Source organism: Narcine bancroftii, chromosome 8 (assembly GCF_036971445.1).
Source record: "Narcine bancroftii isolate sNarBan1 chromosome 8, sNarBan1.hap1, whole genome shotgun sequence".
Classification (NCBI taxonomy): domain Eukaryota; kingdom Metazoa; phylum Chordata; class Chondrichthyes; order Torpediniformes; family Narcinidae; genus Narcine; species Narcine bancroftii.
This window is the reverse complement of record NC_091476.1, coordinates 132,858,211-132,874,853: the sequence shown is the minus strand read 5'-3', so window position 1 is coordinate 132,874,853 and position 16,643 is coordinate 132,858,211. Positions and strand designations below refer to the sequence as shown.

At 38.7% G+C, this 16,643-nt stretch overlaps 1 long non-coding RNA gene across 1 annotated transcript in view; it reads right to left on the bottom strand.

The window, feature by feature from the left end:
• Window positions 1-16,643, bottom strand: part of LOC138741849 (uncharacterized) — a 368,971-nt gene that overhangs the window by 303,366 nt on the left and 48,962 nt on the right. The gene's annotated exons all lie outside the window — the stretch shown is intronic.

Sequence of the window (16,643 nt, the reverse complement as noted above, 5' to 3'; positions counted from 1 at the left end):
TGCCATCAGCACATTCAATGCATCCATCATCTCATATGTGATAAACTTATCTCTTGCATTCCCCCTATACTGACTCCCAAGCACTTTAAATCAATGCCCCTTATGGTAGCCACTTCAGCCCTGAATGAAAGCCATCTACACAATCAAAACATTTTCTTGTACATCTAATCAGTTTACCCCTCATCCTCTGTCACTCCAAGAGAAAAGACCTTTTATCCAGCCTATCCTCATGAGGCATGCTCTCCAATCGAAGCAACATCCTTATAAATCTCCTCTGCACCTTTTCTATGCCATCCACATCCTTCATGTAATGAGGTGACCAGAACAGAACCCAATAGTCCAGTGAGGTGTAACTGAGGTCTCATATAGCTCTGGAACTTGATCCCATGGTTAATGAAGGCGAAAACACCACACACCTTCTTAACAATACTATCAACCTGAACAGCAGCTCTAAGTGTCTATAAGGCAGAATTAGTTGAGCAGCAAGGTGGTGAAGGTTTATCTTGAGAAGACAAGAAATTGGAGTTGAAGATCCAATAGATCAGCCAGGATCTTATCAGCGATCTAAATCTGTCTACAGCTTTGTATGTATATTTATCCACTCTGAAATGACCATGGGGACACAGATTGATTCTGCTTTAACACTCTTTCGTTTAGTTAATTACAAATCAGAAATACTCTCTTGTAGTCTCACTAAGGCTGTGGGCACATCCACTCGTGGGTTTTACATGTGGCATTTGCAAGGGTGTCCTTGGCCTGCTTAAAAGTCGCTGTTGACTCCATGTCCCAGATGATTTCCTTGGCCTTGCCGGACATTAGGTCCAACAGGGGTCACTTGATTCAGGGTGCTGATGGTAGGAATTGATGGCAAGAGTTGATCGTGCCTACAAACTCCTGTAGGCTGTTGACTGTACTGGGCCTGGCAAACTGCCTTACGACCTTGGCTTTCGCCGGCAAGAGAACCACTCCATGCTGGTCGATACAGTGCCCAAGGAAATCAATGGTAGACAGCCCAAAGTGGGACTTTGCGAATTTGATGGCCAGGGCATATTCACCCAGGTGGCAACAGAGTTGGAGCAGGTGTGTCAAATGCTCTTGGTGTGAGCAATTGGCGATCAGGATATCATCTAAGTAGATGAAGATGAAATCCAAGCCATGCCCCACTGAGTCCATGAGCCTCTGGAATGTCTGTGCCACATCCTTGAGTATAAAAGGTAACCACAGGAACTCGAATAGGTCGAACGGGGTGATGAGGGCTGTCTTGGTGACATAAATGGGATGGATTGGAATCTAGTGATACCTGCGGTCAAGGTTGACCTTGGAAAATATGGGATCCCCATGCAAATTGGCCACAAAGTTCTGAATGTTGGGCACTGGGTAGCAGTCGACTGCGGTTGAGCCTTCTGTAGTTACCGCATGTCCTCCATCGTCCAGCCAACTTGTGCACCATGTAAAGCAGAGAGGCCCGCAGACTATCTGAGCACTGGATGATCCCTATCTCCGCCATTTTATTGAAATCCTCCCTGGTAAGGTGGAGTTTGTCGGGTGGGAGCCTGGGTGCCCAGATGTGTAGTGGTGGTCCTTGAGTGGGAATGTGGTGCTGTACACCGTGCTTAGGGCCGTCTGTGGAGAACTGTTGGGAATTCTGCTAGTATTCGTACAAACTCGTTCGCTGACCAAGTCACACACTCCAGGTGTGGGGGCAGGAACTTGGTTTTGCTGAGTGAGAAGGTCTGAAAGGTCTTGGCATTCACTAGGCACCATCCCTTGAGGTCCACTAGAAGGCAGTGCTCCTGGAGGAAATCTGCACCTAATAAAGGCTGCAACACTGATGCCAGCATAAACAACTAGGTGAAATGGCTGGAACCAAACTGTAGTGGGATTGTTTGTGTGCCATATGTGCAAATACTGTTGTTGTTGGCAGTGGTGAGCACCAGTCCTGATTTCCCGGTATGGGTGTCGAGGCTTGAAGGGAGGTGGTGTGAAGCAGGGGCAAGATGCTAACCTCTGCCCCTGTGTCTATGAGGAACATTCTCTGGAGTATCAGTCCCATAAGTAACAGAGGCTACCACGGCACCAGCTGCCGTAGCCATTAGCGACGACCAGCCCTGATGTTACCTGGTGGTAAAATATCAATGGTTTGAACTGGGAAAACTCCCTGTTGCGGGCATCACTGTCTTCGTTGGTGGCATGAGGAAGGCCCAGGCCTGGGAGGAGTCATGTGATGGAGTAGTGGCCGGTAGGAGAAAACCAGCCCTCTCCAGAAAAGAAGAAAAAAAGTGAAGAAAAAGCAAAGCCCCAGATACACAAAACACAACAAATAAAAGATAAAGGTGTGGAGAAAATGGCACCTAAGAAAGAAAAACCAAAAACAACAGGGAAAAAAAGAAAAAGGAAAGATACCAGAAGAGAAAGGTGAAGGCCTTACCTGCACAAAAAAGCAGGGACCAGCTGTGGAAAGAGGAGCCCGCTCCCTGAGGTTAGTGGAGACCATGCAGGGTTGTGACCTCCAACTGCAGGACTGCAAAAATGGCTCAATGAGCCAAACAGAGGTGCGCAATTGCGCATGCGCTCGAAAAGGAGAATACCGACGAGAGGGGTGACCAGCTATGGTGTGAAAATCCACAGCACGAACAGCTGAGAGATGCCTGATAGCAGGGCTCCCAGCTGGAAGATAAAGAAAGCAACGGGAAAGGGAAGGGTGAGGAAGAAAAATGGAAGCAGGAGACCCAACAGATAACCAGCCCAGAAGAAACCATGATAAAAAAAACCAACAAACTGATGCAAGCAGCTCAACAAGAAAGCCAGAAGAGACACAAATACAAGGAAGAGAAATAAAAGACACAAACCCTAGAGCAGACACAGAAGAAGAAGTAGAAGAAGAACTCCAAGCTCTGCACAGAGGAATAGGAGGTAAAATTAATGGACAGTACATAGATAAAATCTTTTTTCAAGAACAAATGTAAGCATTAAAAGAATGGTTGACACTGGAATTTAGTGAAATGAAAAGAAAAATGAAAAGTACAGAAGAAAAAGTGAGTAGAATAGAGCTGGTCATAACAGATGTAGGGAAAGGATTAGAAAATGTGGAAGAACGTGTAATGGCTCTAGAAATGGAAGTGAACGACTTAAAAAGAAAATTGGAAGAAAGTGACAAAAAAGTTAAAGAAACACAGGAGTTGTTAGCTCAGAAGATGGATATAATGGAAAACTATAGTAGGTGAAACAATAAAAAGATATTGGGCCTTAAGGAAGATGAAGAAGCCAAAGATATGAAAGAATTAATAAAAGAATGGATCCCAAAAGTCCAGGGAATGCCAGAAATGCAGGAAGAAATGGAAATAGAAAGGGCACACAGAACATTAGCCCCGAAACCACAGTCACAACAAAACCCAAGATCCGTTTTAGTAAAATTTCTGAGATACTCGACAAGAGAAAATATATTGGAGAAGGTAATGAATAAAATGAGAGAAGACAAAAAACCACTGGAGTACAAAGGTCAAAAATTTTTTTTCTACCCAGACATAAGTTTTGAGCTCCTGAAGAAGAGGAAGGAGTTTAACACAGCAAAATCGATCCTATGGAAAAAAGGTTATAAATTTATGTTAAGATATCCAGCGGTGCTTAAAATAGTTATCCCGGGGGAGCAAAACAGACTGTTCTCTGATACGGAGAAAGTACGAGAATTTGCAGAACGCAAAAAGAGAGATGAAGAGATGTAACAAGAACAAAGAATGATGACAAACTATATATAAAGATGTAAAAGTAATGTATAAGTAAGAACTAAAGGAGGGAAGAAAAGGAAGTAAGGGAGAAGGGGGGATAAATAGAGGAGGGGTTAAAAAAAAATAAAAAAAGAAAAAGAGAAGAAAAGGGGGAGCTTTGTTGTAATGTGAAGATAAAAGTCTTTTCTGGAGGGGGTTGGGTGGGAGAGAATAACAGTCACTGCGAAATCAGTTGACACTTGCGAATGGGTTCGCAATTTTAGATGTAGGAGTGGTTGAAGTATTTTAAGTTTTAGAAGTGTTGTCATACAGTGGGTTCAAAAAAAGAAAACTGAGAAATGAAAAGGGGAAAGGTGGTGGTGAGGAAGTGGAAATGAGATGTAAACAGAGTATGAGATGGCATGTTGAACTATATGACTATAAATATTAATGGAATACATAACCAAATCAAAAGGAAGAGGCTATTAAATTTACTGAAAAAAGAAAAAAATAGATAGAGCATTCGTGCAGGAAATGCATCTAACTGAAGTGGAACATAATAAATTAAGGAGAGACTGTGTAGGGCACATAATGGCAGCATCATATAACTCAAAAGCCAGAGGTGTAGCTATATTAATCAATAAAAATGTACCAATCAAAATAGAGGAGGAAGTAATAGATCCAGCAGGGAGATATGTAATGATGAAGTGTCAGATATATTCAGAACTCTGGAATTTGGTCAATATATATGCACCTAATGAAGAGGATCAAAAGTTTATGCAAGATATTTTATTGAAGATTATAGATACGCAGGGGAATATATTGATAGGAGGGGACTTTAACCTTAATTTGGATTCAAAGATGGATAAAACTGGACAAAAGACTAGCAGAAAGAACAAAGTAGCCAAAGTTATGGCTAAATCAATGCAGGAAATGCAACTTTTGGATATATGGAGGAGACAACACCCAAAGGAGAAGGAATACTCATATTATTCGAGTAGACATAAAACATACTCAAGGAATGACCTGTTCCTGTTGTCAGCCCATATCCAAGGGAGAGTTAGGAAAATGGAATATAAACCTAGACTATTATCAATTACATATTACAAAGTTAACAAATTACATATAACCCAACAGAGATCGCTCACCCCTTGTTATTAGCAATAGAGCTGGAGGACATCCCACCAAGAACATATAGATGGTGATTAAACTCCATGCTACTTAAAAGACAGGATTTTAGAGAATTAATTGAGCGCCAAATTAAAATGTACTTTGAAATAAATACGGAATCAGTGAAAGACAAAATTATATTATGGGATGCAATGAAAGCCTTCATCAGAGGACAGACAATGTCATGTAATTATGATGAAAAAGGACTACAATTTGAAAATAGAACAGCTGGAAAGGGATATAGTAAGTACAGAAAAAGAACTAGCAACAAGGGAAGATACAACAAAAAGAAGAGAATTGGCGGACCAAAAAATAATATACGAAATACTACAAACGTATAAGGTGGAGAAGAACATAGTGAAAATAAAGCAGTAGTATTATGAGCTAGGAGACAAAATGAACAAAGTACTAGCTTGGCAGCTTAAAACAGAACAAGCTAAAAGAATGGTATTGGCATCAAGGAAAAAGGACAGACAAATTACATATAACCCAACAGAGATCAATGAAAACTTCAAGGAATTCTACGAGCAATTATACTGAACTGACAACAAAGGGAAAGAAGACAAAATAGATGAGTTTCTAGCTAAAATTGAACTACCGAAATTGCAAGAAGAGGAGCAAAACAAATTGATAAAACCATTTGAAATAGAGGAAATACAAGATATATAAAAAAATCTACCAAACAATAAAACGCTTGGAGAGGACGGACTCCCAATAGAATTCTATAAAACATTTAAAGAGTTACTAATTCCTCCTCACCTGGAAGTAATGAACCAGATAGAAGAAACACAAAACTTGCCAGATTCATGTAAAACAACAATAATTACAGTAATAACAAAGATGGGGAAAGATCCACTAACACCAGCATCGTATAGACCAATATCTCTACTTAACTCAGATTATCAGATAATAGCAAAACTATTAGAAAACAGATTGTCTCCTCCATATATCCAAAAATAAAAGAGAAAGAATATAAAATCAGTCTATTTGCAGATGACATCATAGTATACTTAACAGAACCAGAATTATCAATAAAAGAATTACATAAGAAATTGAAGGAATATGGAGAAATATTGCGGTACAAGATCAACGCAAATAAAAGTGAAGTGATACCAATTAATAATGTGGATTTCACAAAGTTTAGAAAAGAATCACCATTTAAATGGCAAATACAAGCAATCCAATACCTAGGTATTAGACTAGGTAATAATCTAGGCCATCTATGCAAATTAAATTATCAGCCATTAATGAAGAAATTACAAGATGACTTAGAACATTGGAAAGATTTACCACTAACACTGATAGGAAGGGTAAATTGCATTAAAATGAATATCTTCCCAAGGATACAATACCTATTTCAATCATTACCAATTCCCTTAACAGAGAAATTCTTCAATGAACTAAAGAGAATAATAAGGAAGTTCTTATGGTAAGGGGGGAAAACCAAGGTTACCACTAGATAAATTAACAGAATGGTACAAACAAGGTGGTTTGCAGCTACCAAATTAAAAAATTATTATAGAGCAGCACAATTAAAATATTTATCAGACTTTTATCAAACAAGGGAAAAACCAGATTGGACCAAGCTAGAGCTAGATAAAATAGGGGAGAAGGTACCTGAACATATACTTTATAAGTGGGATGAAAAACTGGTGCAATATAGAAGTTCACCAGTACTGCACCATCTGCTCAACATTTGGAAGAAGATTCACGTAGAAATGAAAAAAACAAATAACCAACCACCAAAATTATTATTGACACAAAATCAACTAATCCCTTTCACAATGGATAATCTTTCCTTTAGAGAATGGGAAAGAAAAGAAATTAAAAGAATAGAAAATATTTTTTGGGATATAATTTATTATCATTTGAACAAATGAAGTACAAATATGGAATAACTCATGGTACAATGTTTGCATACCACCAACTGAAAACCTACTTAAAGAACAAATTGGGAAGCAAACTGAGATTACCAGAAGGAAGCAGCTTTGAATAAGTGATTATAGACACAATGATAATTAAAAGATGTATAACAAACATGTACATCAAGGTGCAAGAGAAAGAAAATTATGAAATAAACTATAAACCCAAACAAAAGTGGGAAAAATATCTAAACATAAAGATAAAAAATGAAATATGGGAAAAACTATGCTCCGGAACTATGAGAAATACAATAAATACGAGGTTACGCATGATACAATATAACTGGTTACACAGGCTGTATATTACGCCCCAAAAGTTAAATAAATGGGATCCAACAGTATCAGATAGATGTTTTCACTGTAAGAAGGAAATGGGAACAACAGTACATGCAATTTGGGCATGTGAGAAAGTGGAAAAGTTTTGGGAAGATCTAAATCAGATATTAAATAAAATCACAAAAAGCAACATACCAAAAAAATCCAGAGATCTTCTAAGTAATATAAGAAGTAAATAATTAGGTCTCAAACTGGATGAAGCGCAAAAAAGATTTATTATGATAGTCTTAGCTGGAGCAAAAAAAATATAATGTCAACTTGGAATCAGAAGAGAGCCTGAGAGTACAGCGATGGTACATGGAAATGTAATAAATGTATTCCATTGGAAAAAATAACATATAATTAAAAAAATAAAGTCACATTATTTGAACAAATTTGGGAACTGTACATGGAACACAACAGAGAGGGCCTACCGTGGACCTCCACCCCCTAAAATGATAGAATGGGAAGAAGACGAAATGAACTGACCCAGTGTGTAAAAGTAGATGACACAATTTCATTGTTTATTTTCATTGTGTGATGACATTGTTGAATGGGTTTATTGTATTGTATATGTTGAACGTTTAATGGATTTGGAGGTAGGTTGGAAGGAGGGAGAGAAGGGAGGGGGGAAAAGGGGAGAAAATGACACTGTGTATATTCAAGAGGGAAATGTTTGTGTGTATTTTGATTAATATGGTTCATAGTGTGATAAATTTTTAAAAAATTTTAAAAAAGGAAGGCCCAGGCCTGAGGGCATGACAGATCAACTTGGATGATCGAGGCCTCGCTGTGCTGCTTGTTGTGCCACAGGATATCTTCACGGGCCACTACTTTGTGTGGGTCACTGAAATTGTCCTCAGTGATGAGACGGATATCTTCTGGTATCTGCTCAAGAAAGGTTTCCTGAAACAGTAAACATAGCTTATGGTTGTCTGCTAGTGCCAGCATCTCGTTTATTAAGGCCAATTCACAGTCGTCTAGACTGTCCCAGTGGAGCAACTGCACTGTGCACTCATGGCAGGACAGGCCAGAAGTAAAGATCAGGAGCACCTTGATTGTTTCATACCTGTCCACAACCGGTGGCTGGTGTAGGAAGTCAGCCTGCTGTTTCCTGGTCGAGTGAACCAACCACATAGTACTTTGTGGCATCTGAGATGATTTACCTGACCTGGAATTGAGCTTCAGCCTGTGCAAACCTGACCTGCACCTGCGAGGTCCAGAAAGTTGACAGTTTCAGTGAAACTGCATTCTGCGTACTTGAGTCGGTCTTCGATGGGCCCAAATGCCATTTGGACCGTTGTGGGTCACCAATGTAGTCACACTAGGCATGCAGCGAACAAAAGAACCTCGCTGAGTTAAAAGAGAGTTGAACCAATTGATTCTAATAGAACTCTTGCACGCACTTAAATCCCTCAGAACCCGATGATGGTTGTGACTCCCAGAACCTTTATGACATCTGCTGTCGGGCTGTTGGCTTGTCCCACACCCGAAGCTCTCACAGTCAGATCTGCTGTGGAGTTGCCCGTGACTCCGTGAGCTGGTTCACCTGTTGCATGGGTGAGCTTCTAGATCCTGAATAAAAATACTTTCTCAAATCGTCCTTGTATCTTTATCCCAAATTTGAATCTGCACCCCCTGCCCCTGCTCCCATTTCCTCATGTAACAGGGTCCATCATAGATTTGTTCACCCATATCACCATTCTTTGTAGCAAAGAGAACAGATTCCCCATCCTGACCTAACATCCCTGGAAAAATTGACCCTCATTAAGAAGTCAGTGTCCTTATTAACGTGAGATAACATTTGACACCAAACCTAAATCCAGCTGAAGAAACCAGTTCCTCTTTAATCAGTAGCAATATTTTTCTTTCTGTCCTGAAACACCTTCGAGGCTAAATAAAACTGGCAATTCATAGCAAATTTTGCTGAGTTGGGGAAATTTACACTGAGGATCTATGTCCATTGGAAACTGATTCAGAACGTCAAAACTAATTTCACCTGTAGAGTTTTAAGACAACAGACTAGGCAGTCTCTTATGGCATTGGTCAAGTTTGAATTTAAAGCTCTGTCTCAGGTGGCAGAAGGAGAATGTTCTCTTTCCAGCACTTAGTCACCAGGGAATATTCCTGTAGAGTAAATTGGTCCTGTTTAAAATAAACGCATTTCATTCTTTCTGCACCTGATCTCATGCATTTCATTCTGGAGAGTAGGCAGTTCACATTGTAAAACAGCACCAAAGCTAAGAAGACTAAAAGAGAAGTAAATCATCGAGATTAATGCATAGAATGAGGCCATTGAGGCCCTTAGTGCATGCCAGGTTGAAACAAAATAGATATTTGGCTCCTGACACAGCTCTGAACCTCCATCCTGGTTATGGAACCAAGTTCAGGTCTTCAAGTATTTTAAATGTGGTGAGTGGTTATGGCTTCACTAGTCATTTCCTCTCTCCCATGATCCATTGATCTTTTTGCATGATCTGACTGAACAACAGAGCAGGTTTGAGAGACTATGTGGATGATACTATATACTGATACTCTTAGTAATGAGGAGCTCAAGTAATATTCTTTACCCGTTCTGCTTAATAAATTTGCTCAATAAACCTTTTCTATTTCCTATATTAACTATTCTTTTGAATTTTCATGGTTATACCTTAAACAGTGCTAAAATATCGGCAATTTGGACAAGATAGCTTTCTATTTCCATTGTGGCTTGCAAACTCACTTGACTTCACATTGTATCTGTTATTGGAAAAAGGAAACTTTTGTTCCCCCTCCGAGATCTGATCAAAACCCAGAATATTTTACAGCTTTTGTTTATTTAATTGTGCCTATTTATTTTGAGCTAACTACTACTATTCCAGGAGGTGATATTGACTGGATTCCATTATGTCAAAGATTCACCTAAAATTCTCAATTATAATTTTGGGCAGCATGGTTAATGAAGTGGTTAGCGCAACGCTATTACAGTGTTTGCGACCTGCATTCAAATCCAGCACTGTCTCTAAGGAGTTTGTATATTTTCTCCCTGTACTGCATAACTTTTCTCTGGCTTCTCCAGTTTTATCCCTCTATTCAAAATGTACAGGGGTTGGAGGTTAAATGAGGTATTTGGGCAGCATGGGGTTATAGGGTGGAAGGGCCTGTTACCATGCTCTATGTCTAAATTTTAAAAATATTTAAATAACATAAAAGAAAGAAAATTCAAAGGATTAGTTTCCTGTTCAGTTTCTGCATTGTTCACCAAATATAAAACATCTGCTGGGAGAAAAGAATTGCTGACGTTTATTGAGACTGGCCATCATCACCTGAACCATTGTCAATTCCTTCTCCCCCACATGCTACTCAACCCTCTCATGTCCTTCAGCAGAAGGTTCATTTATACTGTGAATTCCAGGATCAGATGACTTTTATGTTCTCGGTGGCAAGTAACTTTGGAGTTTCCATTGAAATCATTTTTTGTGGAATGTTGAGTGATTTATAGTGATTGTGTTGAAGCCGCAGTGATAATGCTTGTATTAATAGACAGTACAAAGTCTTCATCAGGTTCCCAGAGCTGACACAAACTGTAGAAATCAAGAAAACACTGTCAGTTTGGAAACTCAAGCTGCACATGGATTTGAGGGCCGTCATTGAAAAGGTTATTTAAAAGACTCTAATTTTCCTGACTGGGTGAATTAAAATGTGTTTCAGGAAACTGGGAATTTTATACTTTGTTATCTTTTATTTCCAGCATTAATCCATGGACACTGTGACTCTGAAGGGACTGTGTTGTGATTCTCTTTCTCTTCTCTCTTACTATAAGGGGTGCCAGGTGACACTAATGGCAAGTCTTTGTGTGCCCTAGGACAGGAAGAAGGTTTTTTTTTCCAATATTACAAGTTCTGCACTAGAACATGATTTATTTATGAGAAAAGTGAACATATTTTATCAAGATTTATCTGGAGGTAGTAGCAAGTATTTTGGCAGATTTTCACTGGTCTAGTTGTCATCAAGAGGCATTCTGCCAAATTAGAAAAGTGTGATTTTGACTCACGATCAATCTTTGTGTTTTCCACATTGCTTTATACATTTCATTTGCATTCTTATTAGCATTCAGCATTCCGCTCATACAGGAGATGGGATGTGCATACACTGATGGTGTACAACTCTTCAAAGCCTTGACATTACCAAATGTGCACTCTTGTTATGTGTATCCATGGGGAGAAGAACTCCTTCATTGCTTTGTTTGGTGACTTGATATGTAGATTCTGCTGATACTGTGGTGGTTCCCTGGTGTTGTACTTATTAACAGAAGATGCAATTAACATATTCTGGTGCCAAACTCAAGAAGTGATTGTCAGTCTTCAAAGATTTCACACATTATTGTTTCCTAATAGTAGCATTTACACTATTGTTTTCAATGTTTTCTTCACTGGTTTTGAGATCCCCTCTTCTGCCCACCCATTATCCCACACATTTTCCCATTGATCTTACAACTTTGATCCAAATTGTTGGTTTGATGTTCAACCTGAATCTAATTTTTCTATGCTTCCCAGACCAGCAATTCAATTGATGAGTCGAGAGATGTGAGTGGAATAACAGGTGAACCAGGTCAATAGTTGAAGCATTCCAAGTCTATTATCTAAAAATACATCCTTGATAAAACCTTGTTAGCCCAGACACTGAACAGTTACAATTATTGGAATTTCTGTAGAAAGGTCTAATAATATCAAAATTAAATTATTTTTTCTTGCACAAGATCATAATTGCAGAATCAGAACTTACTGTCATGAACACATTGACACATGGCCACAAATCATTATTATGTACATATATGAGGGATTGAATTCTCTTTTTCCCTCTCTCTCTCTCTCTCCCTTCCTATCCCCCTCTCAAATAGTGAAAATCATTCACTCCATTAAGGACATCTACAAGAGGTGGTATCTTAAGAAAGCAGCCTCTATCCTCAAAGATCCTAACCTCCCAGGCCATTCACTGCTGTCATCAGGAGGAAGTACAGGAGCCTGAAGACAAACACCCAATAGTACAAACACATCTTCTTGCCCTCTGCCATCAGATTTCTGAATAGACTATGAATCATAGATGCTATCCCACTTTTCTCTTTTTTTAAACTATTTTTTAAATAAAAATTAATTTATGGCAATATTTGCATCTGTAATACTCGCATAAAACAACCAATTTTGTGAAATGTTCATGACAGTAAGTTCTGATTCTGCGTTTTTAGATAATAGACTTGGAATGCTTCAACTATTGACATGGTTCACCTGTTATTCCACTCACATCTCTCGACTCATCAATTGAATTGCTGGTCTGGGAAGCATAGAAAAATTAGATTCAGGTTGAACATCAAACCAACAATTTGGATCAAAGTTGTAAGGTCCATGGGAAAATGTGTGGGATAATGGGTGTCAAAACCAGTGAAGAAAACATTGAAAACAATAGTGTAAATGCTACTATTAGAAGGAAACAGTCAAATTGATCTGTAAGATGATTAAAAAAAATGCCTGGAGAGCTATTAAAAGTCAAATGGATTAACACAAGAAAGACTTCTCTGAATTAAAGACCTCTATTACATGAGCAGTTCTGTCAAAAACCTTGAAAATGGCAATATTAACTGCAAAGGACAGCACAAGGAACAGATGTTTAGGATGTCTGAGCATGTTTGGATGTCAGGGAAGGACTATTATTTCTTGTATTAATACAGAGCAAAACCAATTATGAAGACAAAACTGACTGTATTTAATAAGGTAATTAAAATTCTGACTATCATAAGAAGAGCTATTGAGATAGTAAGAGAGAACTGGTTATTGCAGTGTTTCTTCAATTGTTCTGCAGTTGCCTTACACACAGAAAGTGGCTTCACTGTACAGAATCAACAGTGCAGGCCTTCTGTTCTTTTTTCCTTGTGGCATTGGCCAATCTCAGGTCTCTCTTAGTGATGCTCTGCCTAGGAAACATTATACTGTATTTGTCTATCATTTGACATAGTGATCTCAGGTGGCTGGACAAGAAAACATTTGCTCTCATGGGTGGATGCAGAATTAGTTTCTGAAAAGTAAAGATGAGGGCGAGAGTGATGATTTTCTTTTATGAAAGGATAGTGAATCTTTGCATTATTTATCCCAGAGAATAGTGAAGCTGAAGCTTAATAGGTTCAAGGGAAAATGCTGATCTTTGAGAGTGTTGAGGGTTTCAGGGAAAAGAGGCCAAAAACAGTTGATGTGTGAATAGTGAATGAGCAACTATTGCTTTTATCCCTTGAAATGTCTTGAAAGAATAGTATATAATTCCTGTATATCCAGTCCTATACCACCATATAAATCAAAACTTTAACAACAAATTTCAAAGCAATTCTTTGGATCCAGGGAGAATTTGGATGAAGAGTTTTACAATCAATCAATGCAAATTGTAGGATAGCTCCCGACGACCCAACCAGTGGAAAGGTTGGAAGGGTGATGGAGCGGAATTTCATGTGGTCCTTTGCATGACCCATAAGACTATATGACATAGCAGCAGAAATAGTCTATTCAGTACATCAAGTCAGCCCTCCCATTTAATCCATTTTCCCACTCAGCCCCATAACCTTTAATACCTTAGCTATTAATCTCTGCCTTGAATACACCCAATGACCTGGCCTCCACAACCACTTGTGGCAAAAAATTCCACAGACTTACCACCTTCTAGCTAAAGAAATTCCTAAACATTTTTGTTCTTTCTTTCTAAAATATTTTTTATTGAATTTAACATACAAGTGTACATACATAAATTTGAAAACCACATAACCATTAATTTGTATACAAGTAAGAATGCATGAAGAAAAACACAAGTAAATTAAACTACATTGAGGAATACTTGTTAATCTCAAAAACAATTAATAAGAAATGTTAAACCTGTTTATTGAAATAAATCATATAAAACATAAAAAAATAAAAAACCCTAAAAACTAAAACAAAAAAAAATTACATTTAATCTCAAAAGACAGTTACCTTGTATAATTTAAAAAAAACACGATAATATGGAAGTGCTGACAACCCCCTGGCAATGAACCACCAAAGCATACAGTGAATTCTTCCAATTGTAAAAAAAAATTCTAAGAATGGACCCTATAATTTCATAAATTGAAACTTTGATATTATATCTGATTTTCTCTAAACTTGAATAGGACACTACATCATATAGCCACTGTATATGAGTTGGTGATGAATCATCTTTCCATTTCAATAAGATTGCTCGTTTGGCTATCAAATATATTAAAAGTTAAAACTTTTTCATGAGCTGGCAATATTGGTTTATCTGGATCGCGAGAGAAATAAAACACATTTCTGTTCTAAGCGGATGCCCTTCAATCCTGAAGTTGTGCCCTCTTGTCCTAGAGTCTAGACACTTCCACCATGGGAAATAACCTGTCCACATCCACCCTGTCCTTGCCCTTCTATACTCAAAATGTTTCAATGAGATCCCCTCTCATTCTCCTAAATTCCAACAAATACAGTCCAAGAGCTGTCAAACATTTCTCATATGATAACCCTTTCATTCCTGGAATCACCCTAGTGTACCTTTGAACCCTCTCCAATGTCAGTGCTTCTTTTCTTAAATGAGGAACCAAAAACTGCTCCCAATACACCAGTTGAGTTCTCACCATCACAATCCTACTCTTCAATTCTATTTCGCTTGAAATGAATGCCAGCATTGCATTTGTCTTTTTCACCACCATATCAACATACAAATTTACCTTCAGACTATCCTGCACGAGGACTCCCAAGTCTCTCAGCATCTGGGTATTTTCAAATTCATCCCTATTGAAAAAATAGGCTGCCCATTTATTTTGTTCCATTGAAATGCATGTCCATACACTTTCTGACATTATATTTCATTTGCCACTTCACTGTTCCATTCTCTTTCTCCCAAGCCATCCTACCACTTCTGAATAGTTTCTCTTTTTGCCATGTTGAAAAGTTTTGAGATAAATTTGTATGATATCAGGCTAGCTCAAACTACGAATGTACTGCATAAATTTGACAATAACCTAACACTAATTGGCATTAGATTTTTCAGCCTCTCTCAGAGGAAAGACTGTTACTTTTGATGAAAGCACCATCTAGGAATCTGTATCTATCTGATATTGCAATTAAGAGGGATTTTGACAATGGATTGGAGGAGCTTTACTTTGCATCTGTCACAGGCTTGGTTGGAATAAAGTCTGCCTAATGCTCACACTGGGGGGTTAAAGTAAAAGATGTTTAACTTCCATCAAGATATGAGCCTTATTTTATGAAGAGAAACATTATTCCAAAGATATCAATATAGGAATTAATTTAGAAGCTGTGCTAAGGACTTGAGGAGAAACAAAACCACTGGAAAAATATTGCAGGACAGGCAACATCTGTGGAAAGAGGAATAGGATGAATGTTTCAGGATAAAGTTCTGATGGTGTGACTCAGACCAGAACTGTTAACTGTTTCACTTTCCACAGAAGCTGACAGACCCATTGGGTATTTCCAGCACTTTCTGTTTTTATTTTGGACGTTGGGGATCTGCAGTTCTTTGATAGAGTATTTATTTAGGAATAGTGGTTACCATAATGCAACAGCCCAACTAGTTTGTGTCAACAGTGTAAAACTACCTTGACCATGCTGTTTTCTTCATTCATTCATACAATCATTCAACAGGTTCCTCAAAATCAACCCAGTCCTTAGTTCTCTGCTCTTCCCCTTCATCTTGCATAGTTATCTTCCAGAGCATGGGCTGTTCTAGAACTTCTTGAACTTCAAAGTCACAAGTCCAGGTTCTCCACTGTCATCTCTTTTAAACCTCATGTACAGGTTTTCAGGTCCTTACGATTGTTAACTTTTGGTTGTATTATCTTTCCCCAATACTTTTTCTGTACTAATTTAAATTGCTTAATGTCCTTTCTCACACTGACCCTTTCAACCCCTGCAGACTGAAATGTTATTCATGTCTTCAGTATGTAGGCATTGAACAATGGACGAGGGCTTCCTGCCAGATAATTAAAGATGTCCTCCTTCTTCAAATACGTAGCTTTTCCTCAACCACTATCAATTTGGCCCTCACCTGCACATCCTCCATTACCCTCACTTCTGTTCTGCCCACCTCCACCCCCATGCAACAGGAACAGGATTCTCTTGTCCTCACCCCACCAGCCTCCACATCCAACATATCTTCCTCTGCCATTTCTGCCATGTGCCTCATGATCCCACCACCAGCCACATATTACCCTCCTCCCCGCTCTGCCTTCCTCAGAGATGGCTCCCTCTAGACTCACTTGCCCACATCTCCCTCCTCACCAATCGCTCCCTTGGCACCTAACCCTGCGACTGCAGGAGATTCTGTACTTTTGCCCACACCTCCTCTCTCACCACCATTTGTGGTCCCAAACAGTCCTTCCAAGAGAAATAACACTTCATTTGTGAATCTGCAGGAGTCACCTATTCCATCCGATACTCCCATTGTGGCCTCCTTTACATTGGAGAAACTGGACGCAGACTGGGACATTGAGCACCTCAACTCTGTT